General features: G+C 31.9%; 1 long non-coding RNA gene across 4 annotated transcripts; it reads left to right on the top strand.

Moving 5' to 3' along the window:
* The first annotated feature begins 1372 nt into the window (after positions 1–1372).
* LOC111200662 lies at positions 1373–12846 on the top strand. 4 transcript variants are annotated; one of them, XR_007315803.1, is made up of 8 exons: positions 1373–1824; positions 1914–2044; positions 2123–2183; positions 2266–2439; positions 2514–3091; positions 11505–11546; positions 11720–11801; positions 12188–12367. It is a non-coding gene; the product is annotated as an uncharacterized LOC111200662 (long non-coding RNA). The 4 variants fall into 4 exon arrangements; XR_007315801.1 differs by lacking the exon at positions 11505–11546 and adding an exon at positions 12506–12846 and having other exon boundaries at positions 1380–1824; positions 12188–12288; XR_007315802.1 differs by lacking the exon at positions 11505–11546 and having other exon boundaries at positions 1377–1824; positions 2114–2183.
* The last annotated feature ends 6283 nt before the right edge of the window (positions 12847–19129 follow it).

Below are 19129 nucleotides of genomic sequence, written 5' to 3'. Positions count from 1 at the left end.
TTGATGCTGCTTTATCAACCTTTAGATTGTCCATCCAATGCATGATTTCTCATCGATATTCACCAAGGTCTCCTTTGCTTTGGATAACAAAACATTGGTGGAAGTTATCAATCGTCCAAAGGCTTAGAGCATCTCTAATGGAGGTTCTACCCATTGGAGTTCTAAAAATACATATATGTATATATATATATTATATGTGTGTATGTAGTTGTGGGATCCACTACTTTTGTGAAGAACTCCCATCCAAAAGTTCTAAAAACAATGAGTAGAACCCCCATTGGAAATGCAGCATTCCTTTTGGTACTTAAAAGACGATATCTTTTTCCATCTTAGTTTGACTCTTTTTTGGATGGTTGAGCTGGAATCTTTTCCATCTAATAGAGGTTCTTTTCTCATTGCTAAAAGTGTGTTCAACCCGAGAATCAGAAGATCATATGTGGCAACATGATTTCTAAATTGGTTATCCGCTCTTTTCATCTCTGAGAAATCTTATGCGTCTTGTGAGATGAATTAGTTTGTAATATATATATAGTTTTTGGGTCTAGCTGAATCTCTCTTGCTTGTGGGTTAGTGGTTGTTTAGTATGGTTTATGTCTATCACCTCTTGTAAAGTTATCTGCTCTTCTGAGCTTCATTCTAATACAAATCAGATGACCAAAAAGACATCTTTATGACGACACTTTTTTCTACTGGGAGGTTACAATTTCCAACACTGCTTGGCATTAGATGGAAGTATGGTTGGACATTTAGTCAAAGACTTTATGGATACAATTATTTAAATCAATATATATTAGACATTTTATCTTCTAATATAAAGTTGGCTAGTACTTAACTAAAAATATGTTAAGTTTCACATCAAAAAAGTTGAGGATAATATTAATTCCTTGGCTTTAGAAAATTGCTTATTGTCTTTAACACCCGTTTTGGTGGTTTGGCTTTATAATATATACTAGATTTTGACCCGCGCTTTCAAAGCGCGGGATTATCTAATTTTGAAATATATTTTATTTATAACTTGTATAACATGTATATTTTTTTAATCAGTGTTTTTATGTTATATTTTTAGTAGCGGTTTTATATAATTAGGATGATAAGTAACTATATATAAATATAAAAATATATAATCTTGATGCTAATATAATAGTATAGATGTATACATATATATATATATGTATTTATAGTTGAGAGGTTGTGAAAGAGTTCAAATATTAAGTGGGTTTTTTTAATATTATCAGACATATTTTACTATCAAAACTAAAAACTAAATTGGTATCTATAATTTTTCAAATTTGTCATAAGTAAAAACTATAAATGTAATTTTTAAAATTAAAAATATATAACTTGTTTTGTAGTTTTTTTTCTTTGTTTTGGGTAATAATTATGTATATGTAAGGGTAGCAGTAGATGATTTGTGTTAATTATGTAAAGTTTTTTTTAAAGTGTAATTAATATCCTTTTGTCAGATTTGTTTAGTGGGATGTTGAAATTATTTTACCATCTTATTAGTCCACATTGGAAATTAACGCTAAATCTTTTTTGCATATATAAGTCGTCTTAAGACACTATAAGATAGTCAAAAAATATATTAAATATTTTCTTTATGTTGAAATTAAAAAGACAAAAAAATCTGATTCTTTAGTATTATTAAAAAATCAGATAGTGAAAGTAAAAAGACAAAAACTCTGCCGACATCTTCATTTTCTCCGTAACTTCTCTCAAATTAGAAAAGCAATCGCTCTCCTCGTTGTTTCCGATTCGAAGATCTCCCAAAAAAAATCAGAAGGAGTAATCTCATTTCTTGTTCATCTCTGTGTGTTATAAAAGGTAAGAATTACAATACATTCTTCGATGATTAAATCTTTGTTATATTTTGTTCTTTGTTTTTAACAATTGAAACCACATGCAATTGACAGAGTAAAAGCTCACAGAGTAAAAGAGAGTTTCGAAAACTTATAGCTTTGAATGATAAGCACTGAGATCTCAGATCTGTTCAGATCTTGTTGATAACTTGGATCGAAGAGGAAGTGAAAGATCATAAAAGCATGTAAGTTTTGAAAGCCCGATTCAACTAATCTGTTTTAGTTTAATCTGTTGCTTACTGTTTTTTTTTAAGGAAACAAAGTGAAACAGAAGCTTTAAAAGTCGGTAGATTCACAGAGGATTTGACCATACCCAATATCTAGGTCAGATTTTTCTTTTATATTTGGCCCATCTCTAACATCATTACTTTGATCTTTAAAAACATGTTATTGTTTTGTTTTTCAGAGCTGAAGGCAAAATCTTGTGAACAAACATGTTCATGGAGTTGTGAAAATCTCAGCTCCATGAATCCTCTCATATGTCCATAACGATCTCTGCATTTCCAACACGATCTCTGCCCTTCCAGCGTGATAAGTGGTTGTCGATTGTATCATAAGAAGAGTTGGAAGACAACCAAAGGTAAATATAATATCATCTGTTCTTCAGATTTTTAAATAACAGATATAAAATTATAACGTTTTGTTTGATTTCAGATTTCTTATCAATGTGAGATTGGAATGATTTCGAAGAGTCTGAAGACGATGTGAATCAATCAAAGACTACAGACTTCATTCTCCTATGAAGGAAAACATGACTTCAATATAAAAGATAAGTTCTTTTCAGAAAGTTTGTCTTTTTTACATTAACTATAATATATCTGCCGATATTCCCTATAAGTTTTTCTTTCATCTATTCATCCACGAAAGTCATATTAAATATTTGGAAAATATCGACTTTAGACTTAATGTTGTTTTCTAATTGAACAGCACAAAGCTGACAGTTGAATAATGATGAAGGCCATGAGGCAAAGTCTATAAAAAACCTTGCAGTTCACAGATAAGTCTCGGACTATAGGTTTATTTGGTTGATTTAGAAATGAGAAACGGTATATGTTTTACCGTTTAGTGAGTTGACTTAATTAAATATACAATTGATGTACAGGTGGTGCAGTCTGTTGTACACAACATGAGATTTACACAGTAGCTCGAGCAGTCAAAGGTTTAGAGACAGAAGCTTTATTCATTTGAAGGACATGGGACAAAGACATGACTGCAAAGAAATACAAACCCAAGTAAGTGCATTTTAAAAGCTTAAAATTTTAGTAATTAGGCTCAGAACTGAAACTGGTAGTTAGGGGAATAAACCGGAAGATTTTTTTGATGAATGTTGATTGCATTATACGTGATTGCATTATACTTTAGAGACTTTGGGTACTTACTGAGGCTTTCCAGCTTCATCATGAAAATTAAAATTTAGGAACCTTTATGTATGGAACTTTTCCAAAAGTTCCAATCATAATATAAGAGAAATGTTTTAATATAAAACAGTAACTAAACATAAACTTCATAATCTATAGATTATCGAAAATCTCTCTAAAGACCACGTTTTTTGTTTGACGTTGAGGTTTACCTTCACTGTCAACAATCAATATCTTCAATCCTTTCTTTGAAGTCACTCTGGAAATAGCAACATAGAGTTGTCCGTGAGAAAAAACTGGTCTTGGTAGATAAATTCCAACTTCAGACAATGTTTGACCCTGGCTTTTATTGATAGTAATGGCGAATGCTACACTAATAGGCAATTGTCTTCTCCTCATTTTGAATGGCAACTTTTTATCTGAAGGAGTTATAGAGAGTCTAGGAATTAGCACAGTTCGGCCAATTTTTTCCTTTTCCCCTGTAATGACCTTCGCCTTTATCATGAAGTCATACATTTCTGTAATCTGGAGTCTAGTACCATTCATCAATCCACCAACAGGATCTATATTTCTTAGCAACATCACTGGACAACCCACTTTCAGACGCAGACTGTGATTTGGCAATCCTGATGCTTTGATTCTGTTTAAAAAATCTGGAGTAAGAGCTTGGTCATTAACAGAAAACCTATCTGAAGCATCAATAGAATCAGAGCTTAGAAATATTTTTTCCTCTCCTGCATGAAAGATCTTGATTGTTAACAAATATATAACACTGGTCAAAATTTTACATGTAAAAATGAAAAAAATTGTAACTAACCATGAAGCTTATCCAGCATATGTTGATTAATCATGTTGACATCATCGTTAGTAGGACATAGAATAGCTCTCTCCTGAAAAAACTTTGCCTCGTTGTTCTGGTGTAAAGAAGTAGCATCTCCATACACTGCTGAACTTATAGCTTCTATTGGATCTTTAGCATCAAGAATCAGAAACTCCTCTGGGATGTCGATAAGAGATTCCCCATCATTTCCATCACCAATCTTTCCATCTCCAATATCTAATATCCATTGTGAAAACTCCTGCAAGTCTTTTGACTCCTCAGCCGACAAATTATTGGACAGCAGACGCATATTCTTGGTTAGTTGCAAAACTTTTACATGCTTCCATAGATAAGATGAATTAAGAGCAGCCATAACGATCTCTGCCCTTCCAGCTCCATGAATGACAGGCAACACTTGTCTAAAATCTCCACCGAAAACAACAACTTTGCCACCAAAAGGTCTTTTATCCTTGTCTCCAACAATGTCCAACATACTCCTATCCAATGATTCAAAACAATGCTTGCTCATCATTGGAGCTTCATCCCAGATTATGAGGGAGGCTGCTTTCACCAGATCCGCTTTATCAGTTCCTTGTGTAAGTTTGCAAGTGGAAAATTCATCTGGATTGATAGGAATACCAAATCGAGAATGTGCAGTCCTTCCTCCCGGCAGCAACAGAGAAGCTATCCCACTCGAGGCCACATTTAGACATATTTCGCTTCTAACACGTACTGCAGCAGAAAGTAATCTCCATAAGAAAGTTTTGCCTGTACCACCAAATCCATAAACAAAAAACACCCCTCCTTTTTTTGTGAAAACAGCATCAGTAATCTCATCGTATATCTTCTTTTGCTCATCTGTTAGTTTTGGAATGTCACGCTGAAGATCAGATTCTAACTCCTCCCGGTCGTAACTGAGCTCGTCCATAATCAAAACATTATTATTAACAATGTCTGGAATTGGTTTAGGCATTGATTTCCACTTCTCCAAAGAAGTTCCATTACTCTTTAGAAGCTTCTCAATCTCTATAAGCGCATACTGTTTTTTTTCTGCATCACTCAAGCTAAGATCTAGTTCCAAAAAAATATATAGTTACTAACAATTCAGACTAAATTGCTTCAAAATATTGTTGTCACAAATTTATTTTAAACAAAAATTCGAGTCAAAAATTGTACCTGGTCTATGTAATAGCTTCCTTCTCTTATGCTCAATGTCTTCCGCAAGAAACTCCCAAGTCTCTTCCCAAACGACTTCTGGCTTTGACAAAGATTTAGACATGAGCATGATAACAAAAGCTTGACGCAAATAACTTGCAGAGCCAGTGAAACTTGCTCTTTTGAGGTCGTCTATATATTCCTGATCATCTTCTAGCAATCCCATTGCAAAACATGTCTCCTTGTACGAAGGATACTCGACCCCTCTAAACGTCTTAATATCTTCATAACATGTTGGACCTCTCACAATGTTAAGCAACACACGGCAATAGAATGCGTCTTCAATCTCACGTGGTGCATAATTGATTCTCCCAATGCTGAATCCTTTCTTCCTATCATGAAATTTTTTGACTTTCTTATTCCAAGTAAACCTTGTTGGAATTTCAGCTAGAGTGAGTGTCCGAGCTACCGCACTGACCTTGTTCAATTCAAACCAACCCAAAAACATAGTATTTTCAATAAGCTTCCGGCTGGTTACTTTTTCATATGTATCATCATCTTTGAAAATAATGATCTGTTTTCCTTCAAGATGCCACTGCAATCTCTCAACTGGTGTTGATCTGTAGTGAATATGAAACATAAAAGTCCTCCAAGCACCTTCGCAGGCTGAGACATATCTGAAAATGATAATAGCAAGACAATCAGGATAATACAAACTAAACAGCCACTGACTTCGAAAGCTTAAAATAAAATTAGACATCAGGTCAAAATAATACCTGCAGTTGAAGAAGTCCTTGATTTCATTTTTTTTCTTCTCCTTCAACTTACCATTCGTTGAAATGTTCTGATCGGCAGATCCTTTTTCTGGAGGCTCAACAGCAATGGTGACACGATCCTGCCCTTTGTTAATATACTTGAATAAGTATTTTATAGAACCGGTCTGATTGCACCACTCCACATTAATGTGAGCGCGAAAACGAAGAGACAAATCCTTGTTGTATGGAATCACATATCTGTTGTCACACTTGAAACCTTTTTTTTCAACAAATCTGCCTGGTTGTTCTCGTCTTCTATAGACAGGAAACCCTTCTTTATTGACTGTAGTTACATCTGCATAAGCTTTAGGATACATCTTCGAACATGAACCATTTTCCATGCATGGCGAATTCATGTTAACAGCTCCACATGGACCATGAATCATCATATCTTTAATAATGTCATAAAGCTCTGGCTCTTTGTCCTTGTCTGGAATCTCAGCAACGATCACCTTGTCAATGTCATCAGTGGTAGGAAATTTGGAATTAGGATGCATGAACAACAGAATATGTGCATGCGGTAGACCGCGTTTCTGCCACTCAACGGTGTACATTGCTGAAAAAAAATATGAGTGAAAGATCTATAATTAACAAACGTGTCAAAAAGGATAAAAAAAAACGGAATAACAAATAATTACTCACATGAGACTGTCTTCCCCAGCAGCTCTTTATCCGTTAAATCAATCATGAGAGAATCAAGTTTGATTTTGAAAATCCTTCCAATAATATCAGGTCTATCATCAGCAATAAGGTTTCGCTTTTGTAGATACCTGGTGATTTCAGGCCACTTAGGATTGCAGGTGAATGTGATAAACAGATCAGGAAACCCAAAATATTTGCATATAGCCATTGCATCCATATAATTGTTCTTCATGTATCTTGGTCCTCCTGTGAATGAGGCTGGTAGCAAAAATCGCTCTCCTTGGTTATGCAAATCCTTCTTTCCTGCGTTCCCGGCATGTTGTATAGAGTCATAGGTATCGGATCGAAGGCTTTTTTGGTTCATCCTTAGATAACAAAGCCTGTTAGACTCGATGGAGGTATAAGAATCAACTAAGAACTGCTGAAACAAACGCTTAGAATGCAGAAGTGTATGACACTCATTCTCCCTTTCCTGTAGACGAAATGCATACCACTGCCTCATACTAATAGTCTGCCTCTTTAGTTTAGCAGTAGCCTCTGTCTCTCTCTTTTTAATCCCAAGTCTGAAACCATCTTCACCATAAGTAAAGATTAGAGGATATTGGAGTGCCAAGTAAGAAGGGTGAATCTCACTAATCCTCTTTAGCCAACCAGTTTGTTTCTCTTGCAGCACAATATCTCGTTTATCCATGTCCAAATTGAAATCTCCCGGAATCAATGCAGCAACCTCAGAAGCTGTAGGAGTGTCGTATGTCCTTCCATCTTTTGCACGACTGCTAATTATGCGCATATGGAATGTTTCTTCCGGATTTGTGTCAAATCTATCCTTTGCTGATCTAAATTGATGGACATATGGATTGACCTCGTTTAGCATCTTCAATAAAGACTCAATAACTTGTTTCCGAATTGTCTCCTTTTTAGATGTTTCTGAAGCTGTCTTGTACTTCCTGCAAAGACAATAACACAATCTGTAATATACCAACCTTTTGACATCAAATGGAAATCTATCAAATAAAGAGAAACATTATACCCAATTATAGAAGCACGGTTGGTAACTTCATTTTCTGTGTCGACAATATAGAGCTGTCCAAACTTAGCAGTGTTTCCTGGAGGAGGCTTCAAACTACCCATCAAATGATAGTTCTCTCCTTGAAGTACAAACATCTTTAGAGGGCCACATCCCTTTGGAACTGACCGGTCGCATTTACCACCAAGCGATGTAAATGAGAAAACCATATTTAACTGCCGAATGTTATCTCTGAAGTATATGCTTTTTTTATCATTGCCATAAAGTAATTGTTTCAATGTAGCTGGTGAATCCTTCAACAGTGGAAGTTGGACTTGTCCTTGACCACAACAAAGAGCAAACTTGGGTTTACGGGTGTTCTTTTTGTTGTTTATCCTTTCACCATACCACATAATAGCCCCACAATGCTCACATTTGAAAGTAGGATCACCGTCATCAATGTAACCTGTTTATGAAAAATTCAAATCATTAGCTGAAAATAACGAAAACCAAAAAATATTTTTGATTTGTGCTTTAGAAGCCATTTTTAATATCAATTAGGTCATCCCTTGAACTGAGTACCATATTGTTTCCGAGATGATGTTGCTTTGGTCATCGGCGTACGTGAAGAAGCTGTCTTTGTCTTCTGATTTGAGTCGACATTGGGTGATCTGTTATCAGTATCTTGGTCGCAGCTTATAGTTTCACAATCGCTTGTGTCACTCTCTTCGCTACTACAATCATAAACTTGTTCTTTGTCTAATTCAGACTCTTCTGCTTTTACATAAAACATTAAAAAATGGTTAATCGACTTTAGTTAAATAGATAATGAACAAAACTAAGGTAAACAATAAAAAGTGTCGACCTTGATAGTCACACTGGTATGCTTGGTCCTCATCATCCTCACTTGAAGAATTATCATTTACACAACCATCGAATTGAGCTTCCAATGTTTTCCTGCAACTCTTGGTTGTAGTTTTTGTCTTGAACTTGTTATCTCCAGCAAGTACCTTCCCCTTGCCTTTAGCTGAAAATTTCCTTGTTTCTAATCAGAAGTAGTAACCAATTGCAGAAAAGGCTTAAAAGATTTAAAATATTTTAGATTTATAATATTTACCCTTATTAGTTATCTTTGTAACACACAAACCATTTGTAGAAGGTGTTCCAAGTTGCAAAGGCAATGTTCTGGGAGTAGGTAGTACATTGGTAATATCAGTTAGAACCCTTGATTTGGGACATCGTTTCTTACTGGAAAACGTTGACGGTGTATGGTCAGTGACATCAATGGTTGCTGATCTCTTTCTCTTTAGAACTGTTGAATCATAGTTAGATCCTCCAATGATGTTGCTGACAGTAGTTTGATTGCTTGATTGCGCTAATTGAAAAAAAAAAAAATTTCATTATTAACATTAGAACAAACGTTTAAAACACGCATATAAGGACATATGAGAGGATTCTCTTACACATCAACTTATAGGAACTGCTCTTCAATCTTTTTTCTTGGCCACTCTCATGTTTCCCATAATCTATAAAGAAAATTATTCAATTTGGTATTTGAGGTAAAGCACAAAAATTATATGAAGTCAACAAAGATGTTTTGTGGAAGGACTGTTAAACCATTAGTAGGGGTGGTTCCAAAATTAACTATCGAGGACGGCATATTAGGATGAATATTGGAGATATCAGCTAGAACCCTTGGAAAAACGTTGTTAAGAGGCACACAAGTTTCAGTGTTGTTGAAATTAGAACCACACGGCTGTGTGTTCTCTTCATCATTGGTGTTCGCTGTTCTCTTTCTTTTTCTTTGCTGCGAGGGTATCAAATCTTCAGATCCAGATCCTGGAGGGACCTCTTTGTTTGTGTTTGACATTGTAATTCTCTACAATGTCAATTACGGCCACCACTTGTGATGAGAAAGTCTTCTAATTAATTTAGAACCTAAACATAGGAACAAAGTAAAGAAAGATGATGCCGTATCTTCTAAAATATTTTATTAGTTTTGAAATAATACCGATAACTGATTTATTCATCTACTTCACTGATTTATATATAATTTACATTAATTTTCTCCATTCAAAGTACAAAATATATTTGTTAATAATAAAAATTGCGATTTTTGGTGATTTTAAAAAGCATACAATCAATGTTAGTTTCAAATCAAAATTAACACTACGTTTACCTTAACTATAACAACTGTTTTAATAGTATAGATTTATATCTACAACATCAAATATTATATTATCCTCATGAACAGAGCTATAGTGATTATTTCTCACCTCGATATGTAATTGAAACTTTTGATTAATTCAAGTATATTTGAATTTGAGTTGGTTAATTTTGTGTAGATTGGTGTGGATCAAACATTTGACGATTAACTTAACAATGCATTAGGATAAATAGACTGATTGAAAAGCAGAAATCCAACATAAGTTTATGAAAGAAAAAAAAACCAACGAATTTTAAAAAAAAAAAAAAACTCAAATGAAAGAAAACAATAAACAGTAGTCTTCTTCCTAACTTAGCCACGTTTCTTAGCAGCCTCTTCTGCCTTCTCGATTTTAACAGTCATTAAGCATGGTTTCTTTGATGTTGAACTGATGTCAGGTAGAGAAATAGCCTCATCTTTGTTTCTCTTACTGGATGGTGTGGACACAGACTCGTTAAGTTCTTGGCTATCAGTCAAATAAACAGAACCCTGCATAAAAACACATTGATAAGGTCGTTAAGAAAGAAACTCTCGCGTTAAAAATATTGATATCAACTTAGATTAGACAATTTTACCTCATCAACACTGGTAATTGTCAAGGGCGTATCAGACTGAACTGGTGTGATTGAACCAGTTAAGCAATTCATCCTGTCTTTGTAGATTTTTCCGACTTTGTATATCTCAGCACCATAAGATACATTATCCTTCTCAACATAGACTCCAAATGTGAAACTTTGTCCAATCAAATCAGTAATAGCGTCTGGTATTAAGCTTGTGTCTTCAAGCTGTCAAAATAGAGTTATAGACTAGTTTTATTTCGTCAGTAGGATTGCATAAAATAATCGCCATATTTAATTATAATATTTACCTCATCCCAGCTTCCATTCAACAACTTGACTGGGGATTCAGCAACAATCCCATTAGCCACCTTGTCTAGGATCATTATTTTTGACAGACCAGTATCATCTTTGACCATCAAATGAAGCCAGAACCTATAGAGTTGACAGACATCAGTGATTCTTTTAACTGGTCAACATCAGTATAATGTAAAAAGCATGTCGTTTTATTTTATTTCTTTAAGCCATACCTTGGTGAAACTTTCAGAACATAGTCGTTGCATGCCTCACACCACCAAATATGAGTGGTGATCTCAATTCCATTCACTATCTTATTCTTGGTGCCTGTTTTTATCACCCTTTTTTGGCATGCATCACAACCAAAGTAATACCAGGACCAATCCATATCAATTTCATAGACTGTGCAAGTCACTAAACATTTATCAACCTAAACAATAAAAAATAAAATGGTTTTAACCAATGTACACGGGCTATACATTTTAACATAAGTAAAATAGCGCGGGTAAACTGCTTACTTGAGTTGATGCTTTCATTTCATAAATGTTTTTAGTGGGGTATAGCAACCACTTATCACGCTGTCCTCGCTTATCTGCCTGATCAATTTGCTTCTTGATGTACTCTTGACTGTCCTCATTAATTTCATACGGCATTAGAGTTTTGTCATCCCCAGTATCCCTTACAAAAATATACTCTCAAAGTTAGTCTGATAGACAAATAAGTACTGTAAAAAAAAAAAAAGATCATCCCCTTACATATCTTTAAATGCTTCTGCGTCTGGTATTGCAGGGTTGATGATCATTTGAGAAGCATCAAAGGAGTTAGAAATTTGTACTTCTCCTGTTGTGGATACGATTTAGTAGATTAGATATTATACAGGCTTATGTATATAATAATTGTTATTTTTTTAACGAAATCTAGCGAAGTTCAAATATGCACCTCTGAACTTTCCAATTTTTGCAAACCTCAGAAGCAAAGTAACCAAACCATCGTCTTGATTGCAGGCAGAATGGAGAGTGTCGGTTAACTTGCCCCAAATACAGCATGGTATTCTTGAATCACTAACTCACAAGTAAAAAAAGCGAGGTTAGTCAAACTATATGAAATTGATTATGTCACTCGAAAATAATTGATTGGATTGAATTTAGATCACAGAAAAAATTACTTGATGTCTCTTAGGGTGAACTCTAGTTTTTTACGCTGGTTTCCACCAGCACATTGAATAGTTTCGACAGCACCACAATCCAAAACTTGGCCCAGCACATCTGTTTATAAAACATTGAAAAGTTATTAAATGTAGCAAGTACACAATTTAATTGCAGAAACTATCCATTACGTATTTACCTATTAGGTATTTTTCATCAAGAGTTCCAGATAGAACGCTTTGAAAATCGACCAAATTAAGAGATAAGTCATCATTCATGAAATTGGACCGACTAACGACTGTTGCTTGATTAAATGAAATCTTGTAGATATGGTTTGTTGTGCGATATGCTCCTCCAGCAGGCCTGACTTGGAAGTTTCTGATGTTGCGCCATACTCCAACCAGAAGAAGTCTTCCTTTACTCTCAAAGTAAGTCTTTTTGCAGCTTGCATGAATTTTATGACCCTTGTACATGTTACAATTAAATAAATTAGAAATATTAACATCACTTAATATCAATGCTCAAGTTACACAATTCTTTTTAAAAAAACACTATTCTATTGAAAAAGTAAGTCATTGCTTACATTCTCATCAGCCAATACGAATTCCATGGTTTCCCCCCCCGTGATTGATGTTTTGTGACCAGGAATGTAGAACCTTGACATGAACCATCTTAGTAGTGTGCTTTGGCTTCAAGTCGCTGAGGGCGGTGATTTGTTCAGTAGAATCATTTGCTGTGTTGGTGAGCGCTTTAGAAGCCATTATTTTGGTTTTGCGGTATGAGTGTTTTAGCAAGAGGCGTGGGTATTTATAATAGGAAGAAGTTATAGGAAGAGTAGATTAGGTTATTTGAAAACTTGTAGGCTAGTCAAAATATTTTCGAGATCTTTATCGTTAATAAGTACTAAATGCAGTTACCAGAAATGTTTAAAATATATTCTGTGAGTAAGTTACACGCAATCTAGATTATAGGAAGATATTTATGAACTTTGAATGTAGCCTGTGTGTATCTTAATTTTCTAAATTTGGTTGTACATTTATTTGCACCGTGATTGTAGGGCAAATAACCTTCCACCTTTTAAATCGGAAAATCTTATAGGGAATATTATGTTGTTAAAATTATAGTTACAATAGATATGGTATCGAAACTTTAGGAAAAAACAATCAGATATTTTAAAATAAACCGTATCTATTAGATATGGGATTGGTAAATTTTTAAAATAATTGAATAAACTAACCATTAGGTTATGCGTATGAATACATAAGGGTATAAGGTTTGAAAAATATTATTAGTATAAATAAGTCATATTTTTATTTTTATTTGCACACGTGCGTTTGTTGGATTGTTGTTTAATCCTTTTAAGCCTTAAGCCTTATCATTTTAGGGTATAGGGTTTGATTTACATTGTTGTTTACCTATAGTATAGATATTCATCTCGTTAGTGTTTTTATTTTAGGGTATAGGGTTTGACCAAATAAAAATTGAATTGATGGCGTTTTCATAGTATAGGCCGTAGGGTTTGATTATGAAGAGGAATTTGATGGGCTGAACAATAATTTCTGTTTGGATTTTAAAATTCACCAACTTACTCGGCAGTGGGCTTTATTAGGTGTGATGGGCTAGAAAAACAAAGCATTCCGATTGGTCAATTAACATTGACGTTTTTTTGTTTTTTTAAAAAGAAAAAAGCAGTGGCAGTTGGTTGTAAATATATTGAAAAGGCAGGGGCAGAATCCTAGGAGGGATTCTGCTTTAATAGTATAGATATAATAGATTTTGACTTGCGCTTCAAAAGCGCGGATTTTATGGGTTATATACGAAATTGGATATGAGATAGTATTTTGAGTATATTGTGTATTATTATATTATAAAGTCGTATTATATCGAATACAGAAATTTGTTTACAATTATATAACTTATGAATAAGTTTATTCGAGATTTTTTATATACACTATTATGTAACTCTTTCTTAAGTATGAAAATTTTACCTAAATTTGATAAACGAACCAAACCAATACGAAATACAGGTTGAGAGTCGGGATTGGAAAAAAGTACCTATTAGATTTTTTTGGACATGCTGGTCTCTGTTGGACTCTGTATGTTTTGTTCATATTATGTATATTTTAGCAATTCATATATGTTCTCTGTATAAAAATATTATTGTAAATTTTGGATTCATGTTTTCTGTTATAGTTTCAGGTTTTGGTTAAGATTTCAAAATTTTAAAATATATTTAAAATATTGGATATTTTTGGTTCTCAGGTAAGATTTTGGTCTTTTAGATATTTAGTTATTTCTGGTATTTGTTTGATTTTGGGTATTTTCGTGTTTTGATTTTTTGGCTTTTCGGATTCTTTAGATCTTTTTGTCCTAAATACTCGAACCGAGCTAGACTAATTATGTAGCCAAATTACATAGTAGATTTTACAGACATTTGAATTATTGACTCACACTGACCTGGAACTAAAAGAAACTGATCTGAACAAAAGATAATTCAAATATCTAGTTGGATATAAATGCCCAAGACCCAAAGAATTTGGATCTGAAAGAAACTGATTTATATTTGATCCGAAGACCCGAATGCCCAAATCTAACCTTTCATTATATTTTTGTGCATTTTATAAAAGTTATATTTGTTCAGTTGGTAAAACTTAAAATTTATTTGAAAGGCTTTTGGCTAGTTTAATAGTATAGATTTGTAGTTTTTTTGTTGAGCAGTAAAAAAAGGATTTGTTGGATTTTTGATAATTTTAAACTTATCTTAAATACTAAATTATTATTTGTCAATAAAATAAATTTTACATAATATATAATTTTAAAACTTATCTTAATTATGAAGTTAATGAAACATATTTAGAGAAGAGTATAATAAATTGTACGTGATATTATATTTTCGCGAACCAAATTTATGTAGTCGTATATATATGGTATAACCTTTTCGTTTACAAAAAGATATGTATCCAATAAATAAAAGCTTTGACTAAATGATTGTTAGAGAAATTTAAGGTAACATATCGTTTGTCCAAATCAAATTAAGACCAAAATATTATTAGTTAATGAAAAGGTCGAAATAACCTTTTTAAGTATATTTATTAAAACTCCTTTCCTTTTAATAGTATTGATATAGTATTGCTAACTAGAAAAAATATTTTTTTCTTTATATCATTGTTTGGACCTTTTGACATATTTCTCGTGTAATTAATAGATAATTGAATCTTCTTACAATATCTTTTATCTTGACAAAATAAATATTGCATTAACATTAAGAATAGATAAATCACCACCTTACCACCAAGATGAGTTGAAGAAAAATGTCATAATTTAAAAATGACATACATCACAAAGTAAAGTCTAATGCAATCAAAGTATAGCCTTTTGTCAATTTTGTTAGCATTATGCACATGGGAACATATATGTGGATCCCCACATTAATCAAGTCCATCACTTTCCATGGAAAATGCACCTCTCTCAAAATAAAACTTGATATCAACATTAAATTTGGACATTGATTATTATCTAAATGTCTATTTATAAAAATGAAATATTAATATTTTAAACCAATTTTGAGAATCTTATATTTTTCAGTATGCCAAAGTATATTCTAGAGATTCATTCTAATTTATTTATTTTCTACCAGAATTTATTTATGTTTAATTGTTAAATTCAAGCATTTTTCGTATTTAAAATATTTAACAAATCCAAATTAGTTGAGGATGAAGAGTTCGTGCAGAGATGATAAATGTTTCGTGAGATACTGGAAATCATGAGTCATGACTTCAGTTCTTATGTTTCTAAGTTTGCAAAACTTTATATTCGAAATTTAAAGTATTATTCTCTAAAAAATAATTTCAAACATAATTTTAAAATTATTTGTATTTTATATTATGATTCTAACATTTTTCATAGTTAATTTAAATTATATTTTTTATAAATAACTAGCATATATATAAATATTATATTAATATTAATTAATAAAATATTACACTAATATATACAATTAAAATAGAAATACATTGTTAAATATTAAACTACAAGTAAAATACTATTATTTCATAAAATTATTTTCATAATGCTCGTATATATGATAAACTAGTGCATTTCAAAGTAAAAATGAATCTCATTATTTTTAATTTGTAAATTACGAGCTAAAAATTGGATACTCTCATCTTTTACCATATGATAAATTATGTCTTCATGTACCTTCTTTTTTACAAAAATTATTAAGTTTCTTTATAATATTGTTGTTGTTTAAATTTAGTTTAAAAATATTTTAAATCTTATTTTAAAGCTTTTATTTAATTTTCTGTGTAAATATTAAATTTATAAAAATGTATTTAAAATATTTATGAGATATAAATTTGTAAGAATTAAAAGGATAAACAAAAAAATATTTAAAAGTCATAAATATGATATATAATTGTAAATACCAAAATGCAAATAAAAATATATAATTTTAAATTTGAAGTTATTAAATTACTTTTTGGAAAGCAAAGAATTATATATTTGAAGTTGTAGAGTTTTTTTTGGAGATGTTCTAAGAAGTTAAGAGTTTTTCTTGTGGCAAAGAACGTGCCTTGATAATTCACTAAATGAATTTCGTAATTGAAAAGTTAGGAAATATTACGCAGATTTCATACTTTAAAGTTCTACTATTTTGGAAGAAAATTAATTAAGTTCCGCTATTATTAAACTAATATTAACGATATTTCATAAATTTTAGTACAATTTTATTTTACAAAAATATAATATAATAAAAATATTTGATCATAAATATTCAAAATGAAATAAAAAAAGTGATGAAAATGGACCCCACTTATAAGTATTCAACATGCTGAATACTTTCAACTCTTGTTGAATCCACATCAATTTTTTTTCTTTTTCAACTATTCTGTTGTAAGCTATTCAATAGTTGAAAGAACGTTTCAACATCTTCATTGTAACTAGCTTTATAGGTAGAAGGTTGGAAACTTGAAATACCATTATCAAATTATTATTTTTGACAAAAATGATTATTATAGTATTTACAATTGCTGCGACGGGCCAGATGCATTCTTGGATCATATGCACTACTAGAACCATATTGGATGTCTGTGCTGGAGGCCAAACACTTTACTAGAACTAAACGTCTGTCACGTTTAACTTTTCGCTTAATATGAGATATTGTCCGCTATGGGGTTAATCCCTCACAGATTTGATCTTGAGATTTTCTCTTCAAAAAACATCATACCAAGTGAAGTTGGACAATACTATATATATATTAGAGTTTACTCTGTCTAATATATGATGTGGACTTTGATTGCCAATTTCTTCTTGCAACAATGAATGGTATCTAACTTATATGTTTGTAACTTTGTTTAGGATAATAAATATAATTTTTACAATGGTATCTAACTTATAATCTGTAATGTTGTGTAAGATAACAAATAGTATAGTATTTAGCAACTATTTAGCTGCCAAAAGAACAAGCAAATAAAAAAGAAAACGAGAAAAGTAAAACTGAACTCCGGCGCGTGTGAGACAGTGAGACAACAAGCCAGTACCGGGTCCTCTACGCCACGCCGGTCCACTGCCTCAAACATCCCACGGTCGATGCTACATCGTAATAAATGAGAATAATAAACACTATCCTATATGCCTACTATATATACATCTGACATCAAAATTATAACTATTCTGTCTTCTTATATTTAAAATCAACAGCTTTTTTTTTACTGTTAAAATCAACACATTCGTTGATCTCTTGAATTATATGGATATTCTTTCTTTTGTTAATGATAACAAAAAATATATTACATCGACTCAAAATCATACATTTTATACGATGTAGTTTGAAATCTGAAATGATATAAACTTGATAGAAATGAATACTGTTTTGATGTTTGAAAATGTCATTTTATATGTGCTTTCAAGCCACAGATCAAATCTCATAATCTGGACGCACTGAATTATAATTTTTGTTTTTTTTTTTGAAAAGGCATTGAATTATAAATTTCAAACCATTAAATTACATTTTCCCCTTTTGATAGCCAAACCTTTTACGATATTAACCAATATTAAAAAAAAATCTAACATGTGGTACAAACATTTCATATGGAGGAAATTTGAAACTCACAAAAAATAAACCTAATTAGATAAAAAAGTTTTGAAAGAGTATAAGTAAACCAGATCATGTCGGAAAGTATAGCAAAACCCGATACCAAGCATAAACAGATCTCTTATAATTTCATGTACATTACATACAATCGTCTGGGGAGTTAATAAGAAACACACCTTAATTAGTAAGGTTTCATCTTAATAAAATTGAGAAGACATACAAAATTAAGCCTTCCTAAAAGATACATACAGTATACATTAATAAATATATAATACTACCATTAACTTATCTGTTTTCATCTATCACTAGAATAGTGGCATTTTATTCAAAAACAAAAGTGGGCTCTTCCTTGATGTACAGTTTTTTTTTTAACTTAGTAATTTATTTTCACTCACTGATAAGTCATTTTCCACAAACCAAATACGAGAAAATTAATGATTATAGCGCTCTTTTTTCTTTTGTTTCCTTGAAAAACCGTTTCCATCTTTTGTTTCCTTGAAAAACTGTTTCCATTTAACTATGTACCGGGCTACCAATTTCCTTTTAAAGCTTATAAGTATATATTACATGACAATAGATAGTATACAATACAGTATTTAGAATCCCAATAAAAATATTACTCTATATAATAGTGATTCATGCATAGATTATATAAAATCATTAGAAATTTATTTCTATTAGGCATTACATTTTTATATAGAACTTTAGAGGAATCTTATCATAATTTCTCTTACTAAAAATATACATTTTAAGTTAGCTATAAATATATATATATATCCACATCATTTCCTTATATCATCCTCTAAAGCTAACAGGAACACGTCATATAACCCACTGCATTTAACAAATCAGCTTTCGTTTAAAAAAAATCAGTTCTTGTAACAAAAAATTAATCATGTATATTGATTTCAAAATGCACAGAAACAAGAAAACTACAGAAACCTTCTTTTCATATACAGTAAAGTGATCATAGCCTGATTTAGAATTGTGTTTACAGTTTTAACCATGGCCATAAGATACTCATGTACGTCCTCGATGATACTTAGGTTGGTAATATACTGTTTAAAATACGATAAAAATGTAAATTAACTTAAACCAAAATGTCTGTAACTGACAGTGTGCTTGACTGCTTAAAATCGAACTAATGTTCTGGACCTTTTGTAAGAGGATCTAAT

Source organism: Brassica napus, chromosome A8 (genome assembly GCF_020379485.1).
Source record: "Brassica napus cultivar Da-Ae chromosome A8, Da-Ae, whole genome shotgun sequence".
Classification (NCBI taxonomy): domain Eukaryota; kingdom Viridiplantae; phylum Streptophyta; class Magnoliopsida; order Brassicales; family Brassicaceae; genus Brassica; species Brassica napus.
This window is presented reverse-complemented; position numbering and strand designations above follow the sequence as displayed.